General features: G+C 46.6%; 46 non-coding genes and 1 pseudogene across 46 annotated transcripts; all 47 read right to left on the bottom strand.

Moving 5' to 3' along the window:
• Nucleotides 1-177: 177 nt before the first annotated feature.
• LOC145148319 (5S ribosomal RNA) lies at nt 178-296 on the bottom strand. Its single transcript, XR_013729208.1, has one exon. It is a non-coding gene; the product is annotated as a 5S ribosomal RNA (ribosomal RNA).
• A 229-nt stretch (nt 297-525) lies between these two features.
• Nucleotides 526-644, bottom strand: LOC145134341 (5S ribosomal RNA). The gene has a single exon (XR_013719080.1). It is a non-coding gene; the product is annotated as a 5S ribosomal RNA (ribosomal RNA).
• A 227-nt stretch (nt 645-871) lies between these two features.
• On the bottom strand, nt 872-990 carry LOC145150351 (5S ribosomal RNA). The gene has a single exon (XR_013731168.1). It is a non-coding gene; the product is annotated as a 5S ribosomal RNA (ribosomal RNA).
• A 230-nt stretch (nt 991-1,220) lies between these two features.
• Nucleotides 1,221-1,339, bottom strand: LOC145149436 (5S ribosomal RNA). The gene has a single exon (XR_013730293.1). It is a non-coding gene; the product is annotated as a 5S ribosomal RNA (ribosomal RNA).
• A 228-nt stretch (nt 1,340-1,567) lies between these two features.
• Nucleotides 1,568-1,685, bottom strand: LOC145149888 (5S ribosomal RNA). The gene has a single exon (XR_013730727.1). It is a non-coding gene; the product is annotated as a 5S ribosomal RNA (ribosomal RNA).
• Nucleotides 1,686-1,912: 227 nt separating this feature from the next.
• On the bottom strand, nt 1,913-2,030 carry LOC145146465 (5S ribosomal RNA). Its single transcript, XR_013727410.1, has one exon. It is a non-coding gene; the product is annotated as a 5S ribosomal RNA (ribosomal RNA).
• A 220-nt stretch (nt 2,031-2,250) lies between these two features.
• On the bottom strand, nt 2,251-2,369 carry LOC145141681 (5S ribosomal RNA). The gene has a single exon (XR_013722880.1). It is a non-coding gene; the product is annotated as a 5S ribosomal RNA (ribosomal RNA).
• Nucleotides 2,370-2,598: 229 nt separating this feature from the next.
• On the bottom strand, nt 2,599-2,717 carry LOC145148338 (5S ribosomal RNA). The gene has a single exon (XR_013729226.1). It is a non-coding gene; the product is annotated as a 5S ribosomal RNA (ribosomal RNA).
• Nucleotides 2,718-2,946: 229 nt separating this feature from the next.
• Nucleotides 2,947-3,066, bottom strand: LOC145147269 (5S ribosomal RNA). The gene has a single exon (XR_013728176.1). It is a non-coding gene; the product is annotated as a 5S ribosomal RNA (ribosomal RNA).
• Nucleotides 3,067-3,294: 228 nt separating this feature from the next.
• On the bottom strand, nt 3,295-3,413 carry LOC145149562 (5S ribosomal RNA). Its single transcript, XR_013730418.1, has one exon. It is a non-coding gene; the product is annotated as a 5S ribosomal RNA (ribosomal RNA).
• Nucleotides 3,414-3,644: 231 nt separating this feature from the next.
• Nucleotides 3,645-3,763, bottom strand: LOC145149508 (5S ribosomal RNA). The gene has a single exon (XR_013730374.1). It is a non-coding gene; the product is annotated as a 5S ribosomal RNA (ribosomal RNA).
• A 229-nt stretch (nt 3,764-3,992) lies between these two features.
• On the bottom strand, nt 3,993-4,111 carry LOC145148819 (5S ribosomal RNA). Its single transcript, XR_013729685.1, has one exon. It is a non-coding gene; the product is annotated as a 5S ribosomal RNA (ribosomal RNA).
• Nucleotides 4,112-4,339: 228 nt separating this feature from the next.
• On the bottom strand, nt 4,340-4,458 carry LOC145149561 (5S ribosomal RNA). The gene has a single exon (XR_013730417.1). It is a non-coding gene; the product is annotated as a 5S ribosomal RNA (ribosomal RNA).
• Nucleotides 4,459-4,686: 228 nt separating this feature from the next.
• On the bottom strand, nt 4,687-4,805 carry LOC145148936 (5S ribosomal RNA). Its single transcript, XR_013729798.1, has one exon. It is a non-coding gene; the product is annotated as a 5S ribosomal RNA (ribosomal RNA).
• Nucleotides 4,806-5,034: 229 nt separating this feature from the next.
• On the bottom strand, nt 5,035-5,153 carry LOC145134334 (5S ribosomal RNA). Its single transcript, XR_013719077.1, has one exon. It is a non-coding gene; the product is annotated as a 5S ribosomal RNA (ribosomal RNA).
• Nucleotides 5,154-5,380: 227 nt separating this feature from the next.
• LOC145149560 (5S ribosomal RNA) lies at nt 5,381-5,499 on the bottom strand. Its single transcript, XR_013730416.1, has one exon. It is a non-coding gene; the product is annotated as a 5S ribosomal RNA (ribosomal RNA).
• A 231-nt stretch (nt 5,500-5,730) lies between these two features.
• Nucleotides 5,731-5,849, bottom strand: LOC145149435 (5S ribosomal RNA). The gene has a single exon (XR_013730292.1). It is a non-coding gene; the product is annotated as a 5S ribosomal RNA (ribosomal RNA).
• A 228-nt stretch (nt 5,850-6,077) lies between these two features.
• Nucleotides 6,078-6,195, bottom strand: LOC145149887 (5S ribosomal RNA). The gene has a single exon (XR_013730726.1). It is a non-coding gene; the product is annotated as a 5S ribosomal RNA (ribosomal RNA).
• A 228-nt stretch (nt 6,196-6,423) lies between these two features.
• Nucleotides 6,424-6,541, bottom strand: LOC145146463 (5S ribosomal RNA). The gene has a single exon (XR_013727408.1). It is a non-coding gene; the product is annotated as a 5S ribosomal RNA (ribosomal RNA).
• Nucleotides 6,542-6,769: 228 nt separating this feature from the next.
• On the bottom strand, nt 6,770-6,888 carry LOC145149745 (5S ribosomal RNA). The gene has a single exon (XR_013730594.1). It is a non-coding gene; the product is annotated as a 5S ribosomal RNA (ribosomal RNA).
• Nucleotides 6,889-7,107: 219 nt separating this feature from the next.
• LOC145141670 (5S ribosomal RNA) lies at nt 7,108-7,226 on the bottom strand. The gene has a single exon (XR_013722868.1). It is a non-coding gene; the product is annotated as a 5S ribosomal RNA (ribosomal RNA).
• A 232-nt stretch (nt 7,227-7,458) lies between these two features.
• Nucleotides 7,459-7,577, bottom strand: LOC145149588 (5S ribosomal RNA). Its single transcript, XR_013730444.1, has one exon. It is a non-coding gene; the product is annotated as a 5S ribosomal RNA (ribosomal RNA).
• A 228-nt stretch (nt 7,578-7,805) lies between these two features.
• LOC145134328 (5S ribosomal RNA) lies at nt 7,806-7,924 on the bottom strand. The gene has a single exon (XR_013719075.1). It is a non-coding gene; the product is annotated as a 5S ribosomal RNA (ribosomal RNA).
• Nucleotides 7,925-8,152: 228 nt separating this feature from the next.
• Nucleotides 8,153-8,300, bottom strand: LOC145151397 (5S ribosomal RNA; annotated as a pseudogene).
• Nucleotides 8,301-8,529: 229 nt separating this feature from the next.
• On the bottom strand, nt 8,530-8,650 carry LOC145151125 (5S ribosomal RNA). The gene has a single exon (XR_013731915.1). It is a non-coding gene; the product is annotated as a 5S ribosomal RNA (ribosomal RNA).
• A 231-nt stretch (nt 8,651-8,881) lies between these two features.
• On the bottom strand, nt 8,882-9,000 carry LOC145156090 (5S ribosomal RNA). Its single transcript, XR_013736516.1, has one exon. It is a non-coding gene; the product is annotated as a 5S ribosomal RNA (ribosomal RNA).
• A 227-nt stretch (nt 9,001-9,227) lies between these two features.
• Nucleotides 9,228-9,345, bottom strand: LOC145147505 (5S ribosomal RNA). The gene has a single exon (XR_013728406.1). It is a non-coding gene; the product is annotated as a 5S ribosomal RNA (ribosomal RNA).
• Nucleotides 9,346-9,574: 229 nt separating this feature from the next.
• Nucleotides 9,575-9,693, bottom strand: LOC145148212 (5S ribosomal RNA). Its single transcript, XR_013729107.1, has one exon. It is a non-coding gene; the product is annotated as a 5S ribosomal RNA (ribosomal RNA).
• Nucleotides 9,694-9,912: 219 nt separating this feature from the next.
• Nucleotides 9,913-10,031, bottom strand: LOC145149277 (5S ribosomal RNA). Its single transcript, XR_013730128.1, has one exon. It is a non-coding gene; the product is annotated as a 5S ribosomal RNA (ribosomal RNA).
• Nucleotides 10,032-10,261: 230 nt separating this feature from the next.
• LOC145147207 (5S ribosomal RNA) lies at nt 10,262-10,379 on the bottom strand. The gene has a single exon (XR_013728117.1). It is a non-coding gene; the product is annotated as a 5S ribosomal RNA (ribosomal RNA).
• A 229-nt stretch (nt 10,380-10,608) lies between these two features.
• Nucleotides 10,609-10,727, bottom strand: LOC145146869 (5S ribosomal RNA). Its single transcript, XR_013727793.1, has one exon. It is a non-coding gene; the product is annotated as a 5S ribosomal RNA (ribosomal RNA).
• Nucleotides 10,728-10,956: 229 nt separating this feature from the next.
• On the bottom strand, nt 10,957-11,075 carry LOC145147476 (5S ribosomal RNA). Its single transcript, XR_013728378.1, has one exon. It is a non-coding gene; the product is annotated as a 5S ribosomal RNA (ribosomal RNA).
• Nucleotides 11,076-11,304: 229 nt separating this feature from the next.
• On the bottom strand, nt 11,305-11,422 carry LOC145150933 (5S ribosomal RNA). Its single transcript, XR_013731738.1, has one exon. It is a non-coding gene; the product is annotated as a 5S ribosomal RNA (ribosomal RNA).
• Nucleotides 11,423-11,651: 229 nt separating this feature from the next.
• On the bottom strand, nt 11,652-11,770 carry LOC145147344 (5S ribosomal RNA). The gene has a single exon (XR_013728251.1). It is a non-coding gene; the product is annotated as a 5S ribosomal RNA (ribosomal RNA).
• Nucleotides 11,771-11,995: 225 nt separating this feature from the next.
• On the bottom strand, nt 11,996-12,114 carry LOC145148623 (5S ribosomal RNA). Its single transcript, XR_013729499.1, has one exon. It is a non-coding gene; the product is annotated as a 5S ribosomal RNA (ribosomal RNA).
• Nucleotides 12,115-12,343: 229 nt separating this feature from the next.
• LOC145150330 (5S ribosomal RNA) lies at nt 12,344-12,460 on the bottom strand. The gene has a single exon (XR_013731149.1). It is a non-coding gene; the product is annotated as a 5S ribosomal RNA (ribosomal RNA).
• A 193-nt stretch (nt 12,461-12,653) lies between these two features.
• LOC145149169 (5S ribosomal RNA) lies at nt 12,654-12,772 on the bottom strand. The gene has a single exon (XR_013730025.1). It is a non-coding gene; the product is annotated as a 5S ribosomal RNA (ribosomal RNA).
• A 227-nt stretch (nt 12,773-12,999) lies between these two features.
• Nucleotides 13,000-13,118, bottom strand: LOC145149762 (5S ribosomal RNA). Its single transcript, XR_013730610.1, has one exon. It is a non-coding gene; the product is annotated as a 5S ribosomal RNA (ribosomal RNA).
• A 230-nt stretch (nt 13,119-13,348) lies between these two features.
• Nucleotides 13,349-13,467, bottom strand: LOC145148285 (5S ribosomal RNA). The gene has a single exon (XR_013729176.1). It is a non-coding gene; the product is annotated as a 5S ribosomal RNA (ribosomal RNA).
• A 227-nt stretch (nt 13,468-13,694) lies between these two features.
• On the bottom strand, nt 13,695-13,813 carry LOC145149928 (5S ribosomal RNA). The gene has a single exon (XR_013730765.1). It is a non-coding gene; the product is annotated as a 5S ribosomal RNA (ribosomal RNA).
• A 229-nt stretch (nt 13,814-14,042) lies between these two features.
• On the bottom strand, nt 14,043-14,160 carry LOC145149123 (5S ribosomal RNA). Its single transcript, XR_013729981.1, has one exon. It is a non-coding gene; the product is annotated as a 5S ribosomal RNA (ribosomal RNA).
• A 229-nt stretch (nt 14,161-14,389) lies between these two features.
• On the bottom strand, nt 14,390-14,508 carry LOC145146242 (5S ribosomal RNA). Its single transcript, XR_013727188.1, has one exon. It is a non-coding gene; the product is annotated as a 5S ribosomal RNA (ribosomal RNA).
• Nucleotides 14,509-14,737: 229 nt separating this feature from the next.
• LOC145147775 (5S ribosomal RNA) lies at nt 14,738-14,856 on the bottom strand. The gene has a single exon (XR_013728667.1). It is a non-coding gene; the product is annotated as a 5S ribosomal RNA (ribosomal RNA).
• A 229-nt stretch (nt 14,857-15,085) lies between these two features.
• Nucleotides 15,086-15,204, bottom strand: LOC145149193 (5S ribosomal RNA). The gene has a single exon (XR_013730047.1). It is a non-coding gene; the product is annotated as a 5S ribosomal RNA (ribosomal RNA).
• A 229-nt stretch (nt 15,205-15,433) lies between these two features.
• LOC145150008 (5S ribosomal RNA) lies at nt 15,434-15,552 on the bottom strand. The gene has a single exon (XR_013730839.1). It is a non-coding gene; the product is annotated as a 5S ribosomal RNA (ribosomal RNA).
• A 229-nt stretch (nt 15,553-15,781) lies between these two features.
• On the bottom strand, nt 15,782-15,900 carry LOC145134321 (5S ribosomal RNA). The gene has a single exon (XR_013719073.1). It is a non-coding gene; the product is annotated as a 5S ribosomal RNA (ribosomal RNA).
• Nucleotides 15,901-16,119: 219 nt separating this feature from the next.
• LOC145141659 (5S ribosomal RNA) lies at nt 16,120-16,238 on the bottom strand. The gene has a single exon (XR_013722857.1). It is a non-coding gene; the product is annotated as a 5S ribosomal RNA (ribosomal RNA).
• Between the last annotated feature and the right edge of the window lie 187 nt (nt 16,239-16,425).

Raw genomic sequence — 16,425 nt, 5'->3', positions numbered from 1 at the left:
CTTTGTTTTCGTACGCGAGGCGTGGGACCCACGTGACCGATCGGCTCCGTTCCAAAAATACGAAGACCATGAACCATAAAACGGAGGCCACCCGAGCATAGAAATAGCAAGAAAGAAAAAAAAACAAAAAAAAACCGCACGAAAAATCTAAAAAAACGCAAACGGGCAACAAAAAAGGGGGTGCAACACGAGGACTTCCCAGGGGGTCACCCATTCTAGTACTACTATCGCCCTAGCACGCTTAACTGCGGAGTTCTGATGTGATCCGGTGCATTAGTGCTGGTATGATCGCACCCGAAATAGTATTCATGCTTATTGCTTTTATATCTTAAAAGACGCAGAACCTCCTTTGTTTTCGTACGCGAGGCGTGGAACCCACGTGACCGATCGGCTCTGTTCAAAAAATACGAAAACGATCAACCATGAAGCGGAGGCCACCCGAGCATAGAAATAGCAAGAAAGAAAAAAAAACAAAAAAAAACCGCACGTAAAATCTAAAAAAACGCAAACGGGCAACGAAAAAGGGGGGTGCAACACGAGGACTTCCCAGGGGGTCACCCATCCTAGTACTACTCTCGCCCAAGCACGCTTAGCTGCGGAGTTCTGATGGGATCCGGTGAATTAGTGCTGGTATGATCGCACCCGAAATACTATCCATGCTTATTGCTTTTATGACTTAAAAGACGCAGAACCTCCTTTGTTTTCGTACGCGAGGCGTGGGACCCACGTGACCGATCGGCTCCGTTCCAAAAATACGAAAAGCATCAACCATGAAGCGGAGGCCACTCGAGCATAGAAATAGCAAGAAAGAAAAAAAACAAAAAAAAACCGCACGTAAAATCTAAAAAAACGCAAACGGGCAACGAAAAAGGAGGAGCAACACAAGGACTTCCCAGGGGGTCACCCATCCTAGTACTACTCTCGCCCAAGCACGCTTAACTGAGGGGTTCTGATGGGATCCGGTGCATTAGTGCTGGTATGATCGCACCCGAAATACTATCCATGCTTATTGCTTTTATGTCTTAAAAGACGCAGAACCTCCTTTGTTTTCGTACGCGAGGCGTAGGACCCACGTGACCGATCGGCTCCGTTACAAAAATACGGAAACCATGAACCATGAAACGGAGGCCACCCGAGCATAGAAATAGCAAGAAAGAAAAAAAAAACAAAAAAAAACCGCACGTAAAATCTAAAAAAACGCAAACGGGCAACGAAAAAGGGGGGTGCAACACGACAACTTCCCAGGGGGTCACCCATCCTAGTACTACTCTCTCCCAAGCACGCTTAACTGCGGAGTTCTGATGTGATCCGGTGCATTAGTGCTGGTATGATCGCACCCGAAATACTATTCATGCTTATTGCTTTTATATCTTAAAAGACGCAGAACCTCCTTTGTTTTCGTACGCGAGGCGTGGAACCCACGTGACCGATCGGCTCTGTTCAAAAAATACGAAAACCATCAACCATGAAGCGGAGGCCACCCGAGCATAGAAATACCAAGAAAGAAAAAAAAACAAAAAAAACCGCACATAAAATCTAAAAAAACGCAAACGGACAACGAAAAAGGGGGGTGCAACACGAGGACTTCCCAGGGGTCACCCATCCTACTACTACTCTCGCCCAAGCACGCTTAGCTGTGGAGTTCTGATGGGATCCGGTGAATTAGTGCTGGTATGATCGCACCCGAAATACTATCCATGCTTATTGCTTTTATGACTTAAAAGACGCAGAACCTCCTTTGTTTTCGTACGCGAGGCGTGGGACCCACGTGACCGATCGGCTCCGTTCCAAAAATACGAAAACCATCAACCATGAAGCGGAGGCCACCCGAGCATAGAAATAGCAAGAAAGAAAAAAAACAAAACAAACCGCACGTAAAATCTAAAAAAACGCAAACGGGCAACGAAAAAAGGGGGTGCAACACGAGGACTTCCCGGGGGTCACCCATCCTAGTACTACTCTCGCCCAAGCACACTTAACTGCGGAGTTCTGATGGGATCCGGTGCATTAGTGCTGGTATGATCGCACCCGATATAACTATCCATGCTTATTGCTTTTATGTCTTAAAAGACGCAGAACCTCCTTTGTTTTCGTACGCGAGGCGTGGGACCCACGTGACCGATAGGCTCCGTTCCAAAAATACGAAAAGCATCAACAATGAAGCGGAGGCCACCCGAGCATAGAAATAGCAAGAAAGAAAAAAAAAACCGCACGTAAAATCTAAAAAAACGCAAACGGGCAACGAAAAAAGGGGTGCAACACGAGGACTTCCCAAGGGGTCACCTATCCTAGTACTACTCTCGCCCAAGCACGCTTAACTGCGGAGTTCTGATGGGATCCGGTGCATTAGTGCTGGTATGATCGCACCCGATATAACTATCCATGCTTATTGCTTTTATGTCTTAAAAGACGCAGAACCTCCTTTGTTTTCGTACGCGAGGCTTGGGACCCACGTGACCGATCGGCTCCGTTCCAAAAATAGGAAAAGCATCAACCATGAAGCGGAGGCCACCCGAGCATAGAAATAGCAAGAAAGAAAAAAAACAAAAAAAACCGCACGTAAAATCTAAAAAAACGCAAACGGGCAACGAAAAAAGGGGGGTGCAACACGACAACTTCCCAGGGGGTCACCCATCCTAGTACTACTCTCGCCCAAGCACGCTTAACTGCGGAGTTCTGATGTGATCCGATGCATTAGTGCTGGTATGATCGCACCCGAAATACTATTCATGCTTATTGCTTTTATATCTTAAAAGACGCAGAACCTCCTTTGTTTTCGTACGCGAGGCGTGGAACCCACGTGACCGATCGGCTCTGTTCAAAAAATACGAAAACCATCAACCATGAAGCGGAGGCCACCCGAGCATAGAAATAGCAAGAAAGAAAAAAAAACAAAAAAAAACCGCACGTAAAATCTAAAAAAACGCAAACGGGCAACGAAAAAGGGGGGTGCAACACGAGGACTTCCCAGGGGGGTCACCCATCCTAGTACTACTCTCGCCCAAGCACGCTTAGCTGCGGAGTTCTGATGGGATCCGGTGAATTAGTGCTGGTATGATCGCACCCGAAATACTATCCATGCTTATTGCTTTTATGACTTAAAAGACGCAGAACCTCCTTTGTTTTCGTACGCGAGGCGTGGGACCCACGTGACCGATCGGCTCCGTTCCAAAAATACGAAAAGCATCAACCATGAAGCGGAGGCCACTCGAGCATAGAAATAGCAAGAAAGAAAAAAAAACAAAAAAAAACCGCACGTAAAATCTAAAAAAACGCAAACGGGCAACGAAAAAGGAGGTGCAACACAAGGACTTCCCAGGGGGTCACCCATCCTAGTACTACTCTCGCCCAAGCACGCTTAACTGAGGGGTTCTGATGGGATCCGGTGCATTAGTGCTGGTATGATCGCACCCGAAATACTATCCATGCTTATTGCTTTTATGTCTTAAAAGACGCAGAACCTCCTTTGTTTTCGTACGCGAGGCGTATGACCCACGTGACCGATCGGCTTCGTTCCAAAAATACGAAAACCATGAACCATGAAACGGAGGCCACCCGAGCATAGAAATAGCAAGAAAGAAAAAAAAAACAAAAAAAAACCGCACGTAAAATCCAAAAAAACGCAAACGGGCAACGAAAAAGGGGGGGTGCAACACGACAACTTCCCAGGGGGTCACCCATCCTAGTACTACTCTCTCCCAAGCACGCTTAACTACGGAGTTCTGATGTGATCCGGTGCATTAGTGCTGGTATGATCGCACCCGAAATACTATTCATGCTTATTGCTTTTATATCTTAAAAGACGCAGAACCTCCTTTGTTTTCGTACGCGAGGCGTGGAACCCACGTGACCGATCGGCTCTGTTCAAAAAATACGAAAATCATCAACCATGAAGCGGAGGCCACCCGAGCATAGAAATACCAAGAAAGAAAAAAAAACAAAAAAAAAACCGCACGTAAAATCTAAAAAAACGCAAACGGGCAACGAAAAAGGGGGTGCAACACGAGGACTTCCCAGGGGGTCACCCATCCTACTACTACTCTCGCCCAAGCACGCTTAGCTGCGGAGTTCTGATGGGATCCGGTGAATTAGTGTTGGTATGATCGCACCCGAAATACTATCCATGCTTATTGCTTTTATGACTTAAAAGACGCAGAACCTCCTTTGTTTTCGTACGCGAGGCGTGGGACCCACGTGACCGATCGGCTCCGTTCCAAAAATACGAAAAGCATCAACCATGAAGCGGAGGCCACTCGAGCATAGAAATAGCAAGAAAGAAAAAAAAACAAAAAAAAACCGCACGTAAAATCTAAAAAAACGCAAACGGGCAACGAAAAAGGAGGTGCAACACAAGGACTTCCCAGGGGGTCACCCATCCTAGTACTACTCTCGCCCAAGCACGCTTAACTGAGGGGTTCTGATGGGATCCGGTGCATTAGTGCTGGTATGATCGCACCCGAAATACTATCCATGCTTATTGCTTGTATGTCTTAAAAGACGCAGAACCTCCTTTGTTTTCGTACGCGAGGCGTGGGACCCACGTGACCGATCGGCTCCGTTCCAAAAATACGAAGACCATGAACCATAAAACGGAGGCCACCCGAGCATAGAAATAGCAAGAAAGAAAAAAAAACAAAAAAAAACCGCACGAAAAATCTAAAAAAACGCAAACGGGCAACAAAAAAGGGGGTGCAACACGAGGACTTCCCAGGGGGTCACCCATTCTAGTACTACTATCGCCCAAGCACGTTTAACTGCGGAGTTCTGATGTGATCCGGTGCATTAGTGCTGGTATGATCGCACCCGAAATAGTATTCATGCTTATTGCTTTTATATCTTAAAAGACGCAGAACCTCCTTTGTTTTCGTACGCGAGGCGTGGAACCCACGTGACCGATCGGCTCTGTTCAAAAAATACGAAAACGATCAACCATGAAGCGGAGGCCACCCGAGCATAGAAATAGCAAGAAAGAAAAAAAAACAAAAAAAAACCGCACGTAAAATCTAAAAAAACGCAAACGGGCAACGAAAAAGGGGGGTGCAACACGAGGACTTCCCAGGGGGTCACCCATCCTAGTACTACTCTCGCCCAAGCACGCTTAGCTGCGGAGTTCTGATGGGATCCGGTGAATTAGTGCTGGTATGATCGCACCCGAAATACTATCCATGCTTATTGCTTTTATGACTTAAAAGACGCAGAACCTCCTTTGTTTTCGTACGCGAGGCGTGGGACCCACGTGACCGATCGGCTCCGTTCCAAAAATACGAAAAGCATCAACCATGAAGCGGAGGCCACTCGAGCATAGAAATAGCAAGAAAGAAAAAAAACAAAAAAAAACCGCACGTAAAATCTAAAAAAACGCAAACGGGCAACGAAAAAGGAGGTGCAACACAAGGACTTCCCAGGGGGTCACCCATCCTAGTACTACTCTCGCCCAAGCACGCTTAACTGAGGGGTTCTGATGGGATCCGGTGCATTAGTGCTGGTATGATCGCACCCGAAATACTATCCATGCTTATTGCTTTTATGTCTTAAAAGACGCAGAACCTCCTTTGTTTTCGTACGCGAGGCGTAGGACCCACGTGACCGATCGGCTCCGTTACAAAAATACGGAAACCATGAACCATGAAACGGAGGCCACCCGAGCATAGAAATAGCAAGAAAGAAAAAAAAAAACAAAAAAAAACCGCACGTAAAATCTAAAAAAACGCAAACGGGCAACGAAAAAGGGGGGTGCAACACGACAACTTCCCAGGGGGTCACCCATCCTAGTACTACTCTCTCCCAAGCACGCTTAACTGCGGAGTTCTGATGTGATCCGGTGCATTAGTGCTGGTATGATCGCACCCGAAATACTATTCATGCTTATTGCTTTTATATCTTAAAAGACGCAGAACCTCCTTTGTTTTCGTACGCGAGGCGTGGAACCCACGTGACCGATCGGCTCTGTTCAAAAAATACGAAAACCATCAACCATGAAGCGGAGGCCACCCGAGCATAGAAATACCAAGAAAGAAAAAAAAACAAAAAAAACCGCACATAAAATCTAAAAAAACGCAAACGGACAACGAAAAAGGGGGGTGCAACACGAGGACTTCCCAGGGGTCACCCATCCTACTACTACTCTCGCCCAAGCACGCTTAGCTGTGGAGTTCTGATGGGATCCGGTGAATTAGTGCTGGTATGATCGCACCCGAAATACTATCCATGCTTATTGCTTTTATGACTTAAAAGACGCAGAACCTCCTTTGTTTTCGTACGCGAGGCGTGGGACCCACGTGACCGATCGGCTCCGTTCCAAAAATACGAAAACCATCAACCATGAAGCGGAGGCCACCCGAGCATAGAAATAGCAAGAAAGAAAAAAAAACAAAACAAACCGCACGTAAAATCTAAAAAAACGCAAACGGGCAACGAAAAAAGGGGGTGCAACACGAGGACTTCCCGGGGGTCACCCATCCTAGTACTACTCTCGCCCAAGCACACTTAACTGCGGAGTTCTGATGGGATCCGGTGCATTAGTGCTGGTATGATCGCACCCGATATAACTATCCATGCTTATTGCTTTTATGTCTTAAAAGACGCAGAACCTCCTTTGTTTTCGTACGCGAGGCGTGGGACCCACGTGACCGATCAGCTCCGTTCCAAAAATACGAAAACCATGAACCATGAAGCGGAGGCCACGCGAGCATAGAAATAGCAAGAAAGAAAAAAAACAAAAAAAACCACATGTAAAATCTAAAAAAACGCAAACGGGCAACGAAAAAGGGGGGTGCAACACGACAACTTCCCAGGGGGTCACCCATCCTAGTACTACTCACGCCCAAGCACGCTTCACAGCGGAGTTCTGATGGGATCCGGTGCATTAGTGCTGGTATGATCGCACCGGAAATACTATCCATGCTTATTGCTTTTATGTCTTAAAAGACGCAGAACCTCCTTTGTTTTCGTACGCGAGGCGTGGGACCCACGTGACCAATAGGCTCCGTTCCAAAAATACCAAAAGCATCAACCATGAAGCGGAGGCCACCCGAGCATAGAAATAGCAAGAAAGAAAAAAAAAATCGCACGTAAAATCTAAAAAAACGCAAACGGGCAACGAAAAAAGGGGTGCAACACGAGGACTTCCCAAGGGGTCACCTATCCTAGTACTACTCTCGCCCAAGCACGCTTAACTGCGGAGTTCTGATGGGATCCGGTGCATTAGTGCTGGTATGATCGCACCCGATATAACTATCCATGCTTATTGCTTTTATGTCTTAAAAGACGCAGAACCTCCTTTGTTTTCGTACGCGAGGCTTGGGACCCACGTGACCGATCGGCTCCGTTCCAAAAATAGGAAAAGCATCAACCATGAAGCGGAGGCCACCCGAGCATAGAAATAGCAAGAAAGAAAAAAAAACAAAAAAAAACCGCACGTAAAATCTAAAAAAACGCAAACGGGCAACGAAAAAAAGGGGGGTGCAACACGACAACTTCCCAGGGGGTGACCCATCCTAGTACTACTCTCGCCCAAGCACGCTTAACTGCGGAGTTCTAATGTGATCCGGTGCATTAGTGCTGGTATGATCGCAACCGAAATACTATTCATGCTTATTGCTTTTATATCTTAAAAGACGCAGAACCTCCTTTGTTTTCGTACGCGAGGCGTGGAACCCACGTGACCGATCGGCTCTGTTCAAAAAATACGAAAACCATCAACCATGAAGCGGAGGCCACCCGAGCATAGAAATAGCAAGAAAGAAAAAAAAACAAAAAAAACCGCACGTAAAATCTAAAAAAACGCAAACGGGCAACGAAAAAGGGGGGTGCAACACGAGGACTTCCCAGGGGGTCACCCATCCTAGTACTACTCTCGCCCAAGCACGCTTAGCTGCGGAGTTCTGATGGGATCCGGTGAATTAGTGCTGGTATGATCGCACCCGAAATACTATCCATGCTTATTGCTTTTATGACTTAAAAGACGCAGAACCTCCTTTGTTTTCGTACGCGAGGCGTGGGACCCACGTGACCGATCGGCTCCGTTCCAAAAATACGAAAAGCATCAACCATGAAGCGGAGGCCACTCGAGCATAGAAATAGCAAGAAAGAAAAAAAAACAAAAAAAAACCGCACGTAAAATCTAAAAAAACGCAAACGGGCAACGAAAAAGGAGGTGCAACCCAAGGACTTCCCAGGGGGTCACCCATCCTAGTACTACTCTCGCCCAAGCACGCATCCTAGTACTACTCTCGCCCAAGCACGCTTAACTGAGGGGTTCTGATGGGATCCGGTGCATTAGTGCTAGTATGATCGCACCCGAAATACTATCCATGCTTATTGCTTTTATGTCTTAAAAGACGCAGAACCTCCTTTGTTTTCGTACGCGAGGCGTAGGACCCACGTGACCGATCGGCTCCGTTCCAAAAATACGAAAACCATGAACCATGAAACGGAGGCCACCCGAGCATAGAAATAGCAAGAAAGAAAAAAAACAAAAAAAAAACGCACGTAAAATCTAAAAAAACGCAAACGGGCAACGAAAAAGGGGGGGTGCAACACGACAACTTCCCAGGGGGTCACCCATCCTAGTACTACTCTCTCCCAAGCACACTCTTAACTGCGGAGTTCTGATGTGATCCGGTGCATTAGTGCTGGTATGATCGCACCAAAAATACTATTCATGCTTATTGCTTTTATATCTTAAAAGACGCAGAACCTCCTTTGTTTTCGTACGCGAGGCGTGGAACCCACGTGACCGATCGGCTCTGTTCAAAAAATACGAAAACCATCAACCATGAAGCGGAGGCCACCCGAGCATAGAAATAGCAAGAAAGAAAAAAAAAAACAAAAAAAAACCGCACGTAAAATCTAAAAAAACGCAAACGGGCAACGAAAAAGGGGGGTGCAACACGTGGACTTCCCAGGGGGTCACCCATCCTAGTACTACTCTCGCCCAAGCACGCTTAGCTGCGGAGTTCTGATGGGATCCGGTGAATTAGTGCTGGTATGATCGCACCCGAAATACTATCCATGCTTATTGCTTTTATGACTTAAAAGACGCAGAACCTCCTTTGTTTTCGTACGCGAGGCGTGGGACCCACGTGACCGATCGGCTCCGTTCCAAAAATACGAAAACCATCAACCATGAAGCGGAGGCCACCCGAGCATAGAAATAGCAAGAAAGAAAAAAAACAAAACAAACCGCACGTAAAATCTAAAAAAACGCAAACGGGCAACGAAAAAAAGGGGTGCAACACGAGGACTTCCCGGGGGTCACCCATCCTAGTACTACTCTCGCCCAAGCACACTTAACTGCGGAGTTCTGATGGGATCCGGTGCCTTAGTGCTGGTATGATCGCACCCGATATAACTATCCATGCTTATTGCTTTTATGTCTTAAAAGACGTAGAACCTCCTTTGTTTTCGTACGCGAGGCGTGGGACGCACGTGACCGATCAGCTCCGTTCCAAAAATACGAAAACCATGAACCATGAAGCGGAGGCCACGCGAGCATAGAAATAGCAAGAAAGAAAAAAAAACAAAAAAAACCACACGTAAAATCTAAAAAAATGCAAACGGGCAACGAAAAAGGGGGGTGCAACACGACAACTTCCCAGGGGGTCACCCATCCTAGTACTACTCACGCCCAAGCACGCTTCACAGCGGAGTTCTGATGGGATCCGGTGCATTAGTGCTGGTATGATCGCACCCGAAATACTATCCATGCTTATTGCTTTTATGTCTTAAAAGACGCAGAACCTCCTTTGTTTTCGTACGCGAGGCGTGGGACCCACGTGACCAATAGGCTCCGTTCCAAAAATACGAAAAGCATCAACCATGAAGCGGAGGCCACCCGAGCATAGAAATAGCAAGAAAGAAAAAAAAAACCGCACGTAAAATCTAAAAAAACGCAAACGGGCAACGAAAAAAGGGGTGCAACACGAGGACTTCGCAAGGGGTCACCTATCCTAGTACTACTCTCGCACAAGCACGCTTAACTGCGGAGTTCTGATGGGATCCGGTGCATTAGTGCTGGTATGATCGCACCCGATATAACTATCCATGCTTATTGCTTTTATGTCTTAAAAGACGCAGAACCTCCTTTGTTTTCGTACGCGAGGCTTGGGACCCACGTGACCGATCGGCTCCGTTCCAAAAATACGAAAACTATCACCCATGAAGCGGAGGCCACGCGAGCATAGAAATAGCAAGAAAGAAAAAAATCAAAAAAAAAACCGCACGTAAAATCTAAAAAAACGCAAACGGGCAACGAAAAAGGGGGGTGCAACACGAGGACTTCCCGGGGGTCACCCATCCTAGTACTACTCTCGCCCAAGCACGCTTAACTGCGGAGTTCTGATGGGATCCGGTGCATTAGTGCTGGTATGATCGCACCAGATATAACTATCCATGCTTATTGCTTTTATGTCTTAAAAGACGCAGAACCTCCTTTGTTTTCGTACGCGAGGCGTGGGACCCACGTGACCGATCAGCTCCGTTCCAAAAATACGAAAACCATGAACCATGAATCGGAGGCCACGCGAGCATAGAAATAGCAAGAAATAAAAAAAAACAAAAAAAACCACACGTAAAATCTTAAAAAACGCAAACGGGCAACGAAAAAGGGGGGTGCAACACGAGGACTTCCCAGGGGGTCACCCATCCTAGTACTACTCTCGCCCAAGCACGCTTCACAGCAGAGTTCTGATGGGATCCGGTGCATTAGTGCTGGTATGATCGCACCCGAAATACTATCCATGCTTATTGCTTTTATGTCTTAAAAGACGCAGAACCTCCTTTGTTTTCGTACGCGAGGCGTGGGACCCACGTGACCGATCGGCTCCGTTCCAAAAATACGAAAACCATGAACCATGAAACGGAGGCCACCCGAGCATAGAAATACCAAGAAAGAAAAAAAAACAAAAAAAAACCGCACGTAAAATCTAAAAAAACGCAAACGGGCAACGAAAAAGGGGGGTGCAACACGAGGACTTCCCAGGGGGTCACCCATCCTAGTACTACTCTCGCCCAAGCACGCTTCACAACGAAGTTCTGATGGGATCCGGTGCATTAGTGCTGGTATGATCGCACCCGAAATACTATCCATGCTTATTGCTTTTATGTCTTAAAAGACGCACAACCTCCTTTGTTTTCGTACGCGAGGCGTGGGACCCACGTGACCGATCGGCTCCGTTCCAAAAATACGAAAACCATGAACCATGAAACGGTGGCCACCCGAGCATAGAAATAGCAAGAAAGAAAAAAAAACAAAAAAAAACCGCACGTAAAATCTAAAAAAACGCAAACGGGCAACGAAAAAGGAGGGTGCAACACGAGGACTTCCCAGGGGGTCACCCATCCTAGTACTACTCTCGCGCAAGCACGCTTCACAGCGGAGTTCTGATGGATCCGGTGCATTAGTGCTGGTATGATCGCACCCGAAATACTATTCATGCTTATTGCTTTTATGTCTTAAAAGACGCAGAACCTCCTTTGTTTTCGTACACGAGGCGTGGGACCCACGTGACCGATCGGCTCCGTTCCAAAAATAGGAAAAGCATCAACCATGAAGCGGAGGCCACCCGAGCATAGAAATAGCAAGAAAGAAAAAAAAACAAAAAAAAAACCGCACGTAAAATCTAAAAAAACGCAAACGGGCACCGAAAAAGGAGGTGCAACACAAGGACTTCCCAGGGGGTCACCCATTCTAGTACTACTCTCGCCCAAGCACGCTTAACTGCGGAATTCTGATGGGATCCGGTGCATTAGTGCTGGTATGATCGCACCCAAAATACTATCCATGCTTATTGCTTTTATGTCTTAAAAGACGCAGAACCTCCTTTGTTTTCGTACGTGAGGCGTAGGACCCACGTGACCGATCGGCTCCGTTCCAAAAATACGAAAACCATGAACCATGAAACGGAGGCCACCCGAGCATAGAAATAGAAAGAAAGAAAAAAAAAAAAAAAACCGCACGTAAAATCTAAAAAAACGCAAACGGGCAACGAAAAAGGAGATGCAACACAAGTACTTCCCAGAGGGTCACCCATCCTAGTACTACTCTCGCCCAAGCACGCTTAACTGCGGAGTTCTGATGGGATCCGGTGCAATAGTGCTGGTATAATCGCACCCGATATAACTATCCATGCTTATTGCTTTTATGTCTTAAAAGACGCATAATCTCCTTTGTTTTCGTACGCGAGGCGTGGGACCCACATGACCGATCAGCTCCGTTCCAAAAATACGAAAACCATGAACCATGAAGCGGAGGCCACGCGAGCATAGAAATAGCAAGAAAGAAAAAAAAACAAAAAAAACCACACGTAAAATCTAAAAAAACGCAAACGGGCAACGAAAAAGGGGGGTGCAACACGGACTTCCCAGGGGGTCACCCATCCTAGTACTACTCTCGCCCAAGCACACTTCACTGCGGAGTTCTGATGGGATCCGGTGCATTAGTGTTGGTATGATCGCACCCGAAATACTATCCATGCTTATTGCTTTTATGTCTTAAAAGACGCATAACCTCCTTTGTTTTCGTACGCGAGGCGTGGGACCCACGTGACCGATCGGCTCCGTTCCAAAAATACGAAAACCATGAACAATGAAACGGAGGCCACCCGAGCATAGAAATAGCAAGAAAGAAAAAAAAAACAAAAAAAAAACTGCGCGTAATGCAACACAAGGACTTCCCAGGGGGTCACCCATCCTAGTACTACTCTCGCCCAAGCACGCTTAACTGCGGAGTTCTGATGGGATCTGGTGGATTAGTGCTGGTATGATCGCACCCGAAATACTATCCATTCTTATTTCTTTTATGTCTTAAAAGACGCAGAACCTCCTTTGTTTTCGTACGCGAGGCGTGGGACCCACGTGACGGATCGGCTCCGTTCCAAAAATACGAAAACTATCAACCATGAAGCGGAGGCCACCCGAGCATAGAAATAGCAAGAAAGAAAAAAACAAAAAAAAACCGCACGTAAAATCTAAAAAAACGCAAACGGGCAACGAAAAAGGGGGGTGCAACACGAGGACTTCCCAGGGGGTCACCCATCCTAGTACTACTCTCACCAAAGCACGCTTAACTGCGGAGTTCTGATGGGATCCGGTGCATTAGTGCTGTTATGATCGCACCCGATATACTATCCATGCTTATTGCTTTTATATCTTAAAAGACGCAGAACCTCCTTTGTTTTCGTACGCGAGGTGTGGAACCCATGTGACCGATCGGCTCAGTTCCAAAAATACGAAAACCATCAACCATGAAGCGGAGGCCACCCGAGTATAGAAATAGCAAGAAAGAAAAAAAAACAAAAAAAAACCGCACTTAAAATCTAAAAAAACGCAAACGGGCAACGAAAAAGGGGGGGTGCAACACGAGGACTTCCCAGTGGGTCACCCATCCTAGTACTACTCTCGCCCAAGCACGCTTAACTGCAGAGTTCTGATGGGATCCGGTGCATTAGTGCTGCTATGATCGCACCCGAAATACTATCCATTCTTATTACTTTTATGTCTTAAAAGACGCAGAACCTCCTTTGTTTTCGTACGCGAGGCGTGGAACCACGTGACCGATCGGCTCCATTCCAAAAATACGAAAACCATGAACCATGAAACGGAGGCCACCCGAGCATAGAAATAGCAAGAAAGAAAAAAAAACAAAAAAAAACCGCACGTAAAATCTAAAAAAACGCAAACGGGCAACGAAAAAGGAGGTGCAACAGAAGGACTTCCTAGGGGGTCACCCATCCTAGTACTACTCTCGCCCAAGCACGCTTAACTGCGGAGTTCTTATGGGATCCGGTGCATTAGTGCTGGTATGATCGCACCCGAAATACTATCCATGCTTATTGCTTTTATGTCTTAAAAGACGCAGAACCTCCTTTCTTTTCGTACGCGAGGCGTTGGACCCACGTGACCGATCGGCTCCGTTACAAAAATACGAAAACCATTAACCATGAAGCGGAGGCCACCCGAGCATAGAAATAGCAAGAAAGAAAAAAAAACAAAAAAAACCGCATGTAAAATCTAAAAAAACGCAAACGGGCAACGAAAAAGGGGGGGTGCAACACGAGGACTTCCCGGGGGTCACCCATCCTAGTACTACTCTCGCCCAAGCACACTTAACTGCGGAGTTCTGATGGGATCCGGTGCAATAGTGCTGGTATAATCACACCCGATATAACTATCAATGCTTATTGCTTTTATGTCTTAAAAGACGCAGAATCTCCTTTGTTTTCGTACGCGAGGCGTGGGACCCACGTGACCGATCAGCTCCGTTCCAAAAATACGAAAACCATGAACCATGAAGCGGAGGCCACGCGAGCATAGAAATAGCAAGAAAGAAAAAAAAACAAAAAAAACCACACGTAAAATCTAAAAAAACGCAAACGGGCAACGAAAAAGGGGGGTGCAACACGAGCACTTCCCAGGGGGTCACCCATCCTAGTACTACTCTCGCCCAAGCACGCTTCACAGCGGAGTTCTGATGGGATCCGGTGCATTAGTGCTGGTATGATCGCACCCGAAATACTATCCATGCTTATTGCTTTTATGTCTTAAAAGACGCAGAACCTCCTTTGTTTTCGTACGCGAGGCGTGGGACCCACTTGACCGATCAGCTCCGTTCCAAAAATACGAAAATCATCAACCATGAAGCGGAGGCCACCCGAGCATAGAAATAGCAAGAAAGAAAAAAAAACAAAACAAAAACCGCTCATAAAATCTAAAAAACCGCAAACGGGCAACAAAAAAAGGGGTGCAACACGAGGACTTCCCAAGGGGTCACCCATCCTAGTACTACTTTCGCCCAAGCACGCTTAACTGCGGAGTTCTGATGGGATCCGGTGCATTAGTGTTGGTATGATCGCACCCGAAATACTATCCATGCTTATTGCTTTTATGTCTTAAAAGACGCAGAACCTCCTTTGTTTTCGTACGCGAGGCGTGGGACCCACGTGACCGATCGGCTCCGTTCCAAAAATACGAAAACCATGAACCATGAAACGGAGGCCACCCGAGCATAGAAATAGCAAGAAAGAAAAAAAAACAAAAAAAAACCGCACGTAAAATCTAAAAAAACGCAAACGGGCAACGAAAAAGGGGGGTGCAACACGACAACTTCCCAGGGGGTCACCCATCCTAGTACTACTCTCGCCCAAGCACGCTTAACTGCGGAGTTCAGATGGGATCCGATGCATTAGTGTTGGTATGATCGCACCCAAAATACTATCCATGCTTATTGCTTTTATGTCTTAAAAGACGCAGAACCTCCTTTGTTTTCGTACGCGAGGCGTGGGACCCACGTAACCGATCGGCTCCGTTCCAAAAATACGAAAACCATGAACCATGAAGCGGAGGCCACCCGAGCATAGAAATAGCAAGAAAGAAAAAAAAACAAAAAAAACCGCACGTAAAATCTAAAAAAACGCAAACGGGCAACGAAAAAAGGGGGGTGCAACACGACAACTTCCCAGGGGCTAACCCATCCTAGTACTACTCTCGCCCAAGCACGCTTAACTGCGGAGTTCTGATGTGATCCGGTGCATTAGTGCTGGTATGATCGCACCCGAAATACTATTCATGCTTATTGCTTTTATATCTTAAAAGACGCAGAACCTCCTTTGTTTTCGTACGCGAGGCGTGGAACCCACGTGACCGATCGGCTCTGTTCAAAAAATACGAAAACCATCAACCATGAAGCGGAGGCCACCCGAGCATAGAAATAGCAAGAAAGAAAAAAAAACAAAAAAAAACCGCACGTAAAATCTAAAAAAACGCAAACGGGCAACGAAAAAGGGGGGTGCAACACGAGGACTTCCCAGGGGGTCACCCATCCTAGTACTACTCTCGCCCAAGCACGCTTAGCTGCGGAGTTCTGATGGGATCCGGTGAATTAGTGCTGGTATGATCGCACCCGAAATACTATCCATGCTTATTGCTTTTATGACTTAAAAGACGCAGAACCTCCTTTGTTTTCGTACGCGAGGCGTGGGACCCACGTGACCGATAGGCTCCGTTCCAAAAATACGAAAAGCATCAACAATGAAGCGGAGGCCACCCGAGCATAGAAATAGCAAGAAAGAAAAAAAAAACCGCACGTAAAATCTAAAAAAACGCAAACGGGCAACGAAAAAAGGGGTGCAACACGAGGACTTCCCAAGGGGTCACCTATCCTAGTACTACTCTCGCCCAAGCACGCTTAACTGCGGAGTTCTGATGGGATCCGGTGCATTAGTGCTGGTATGATCGCACCCGATATAACTATCCATGCTTATTGCTTTTATGTCTTAAAAGACGCAGAACCTCCTTTGTTTTCGTACGCGAGGCTTGGGACCCACGTGACCGATCGGCTCCGTTCCAAAAATAGGAAAAGCATCAACCATGAAGCGGAGGCCACCCGAGCATAGAAATAGCAAGAAAGAAAAAAAAACAAAAAAAAAC

The sequence above is a fragment of the Lactuca virosa genome, chromosome 1 (assembly GCF_052849685.1).
Source record: "Lactuca virosa cultivar CGN04683 chromosome 1, Lactuca_virosa_CGN04683_v6, whole genome shotgun sequence".
NCBI classification, from domain to species: Eukaryota; Viridiplantae; Streptophyta; class Magnoliopsida; order Asterales; family Asteraceae; genus Lactuca; species Lactuca virosa.
The sequence above is the reverse complement of the archived record's forward strand: the minus strand, read 5'-3'. Positions and strand labels throughout refer to the sequence as shown.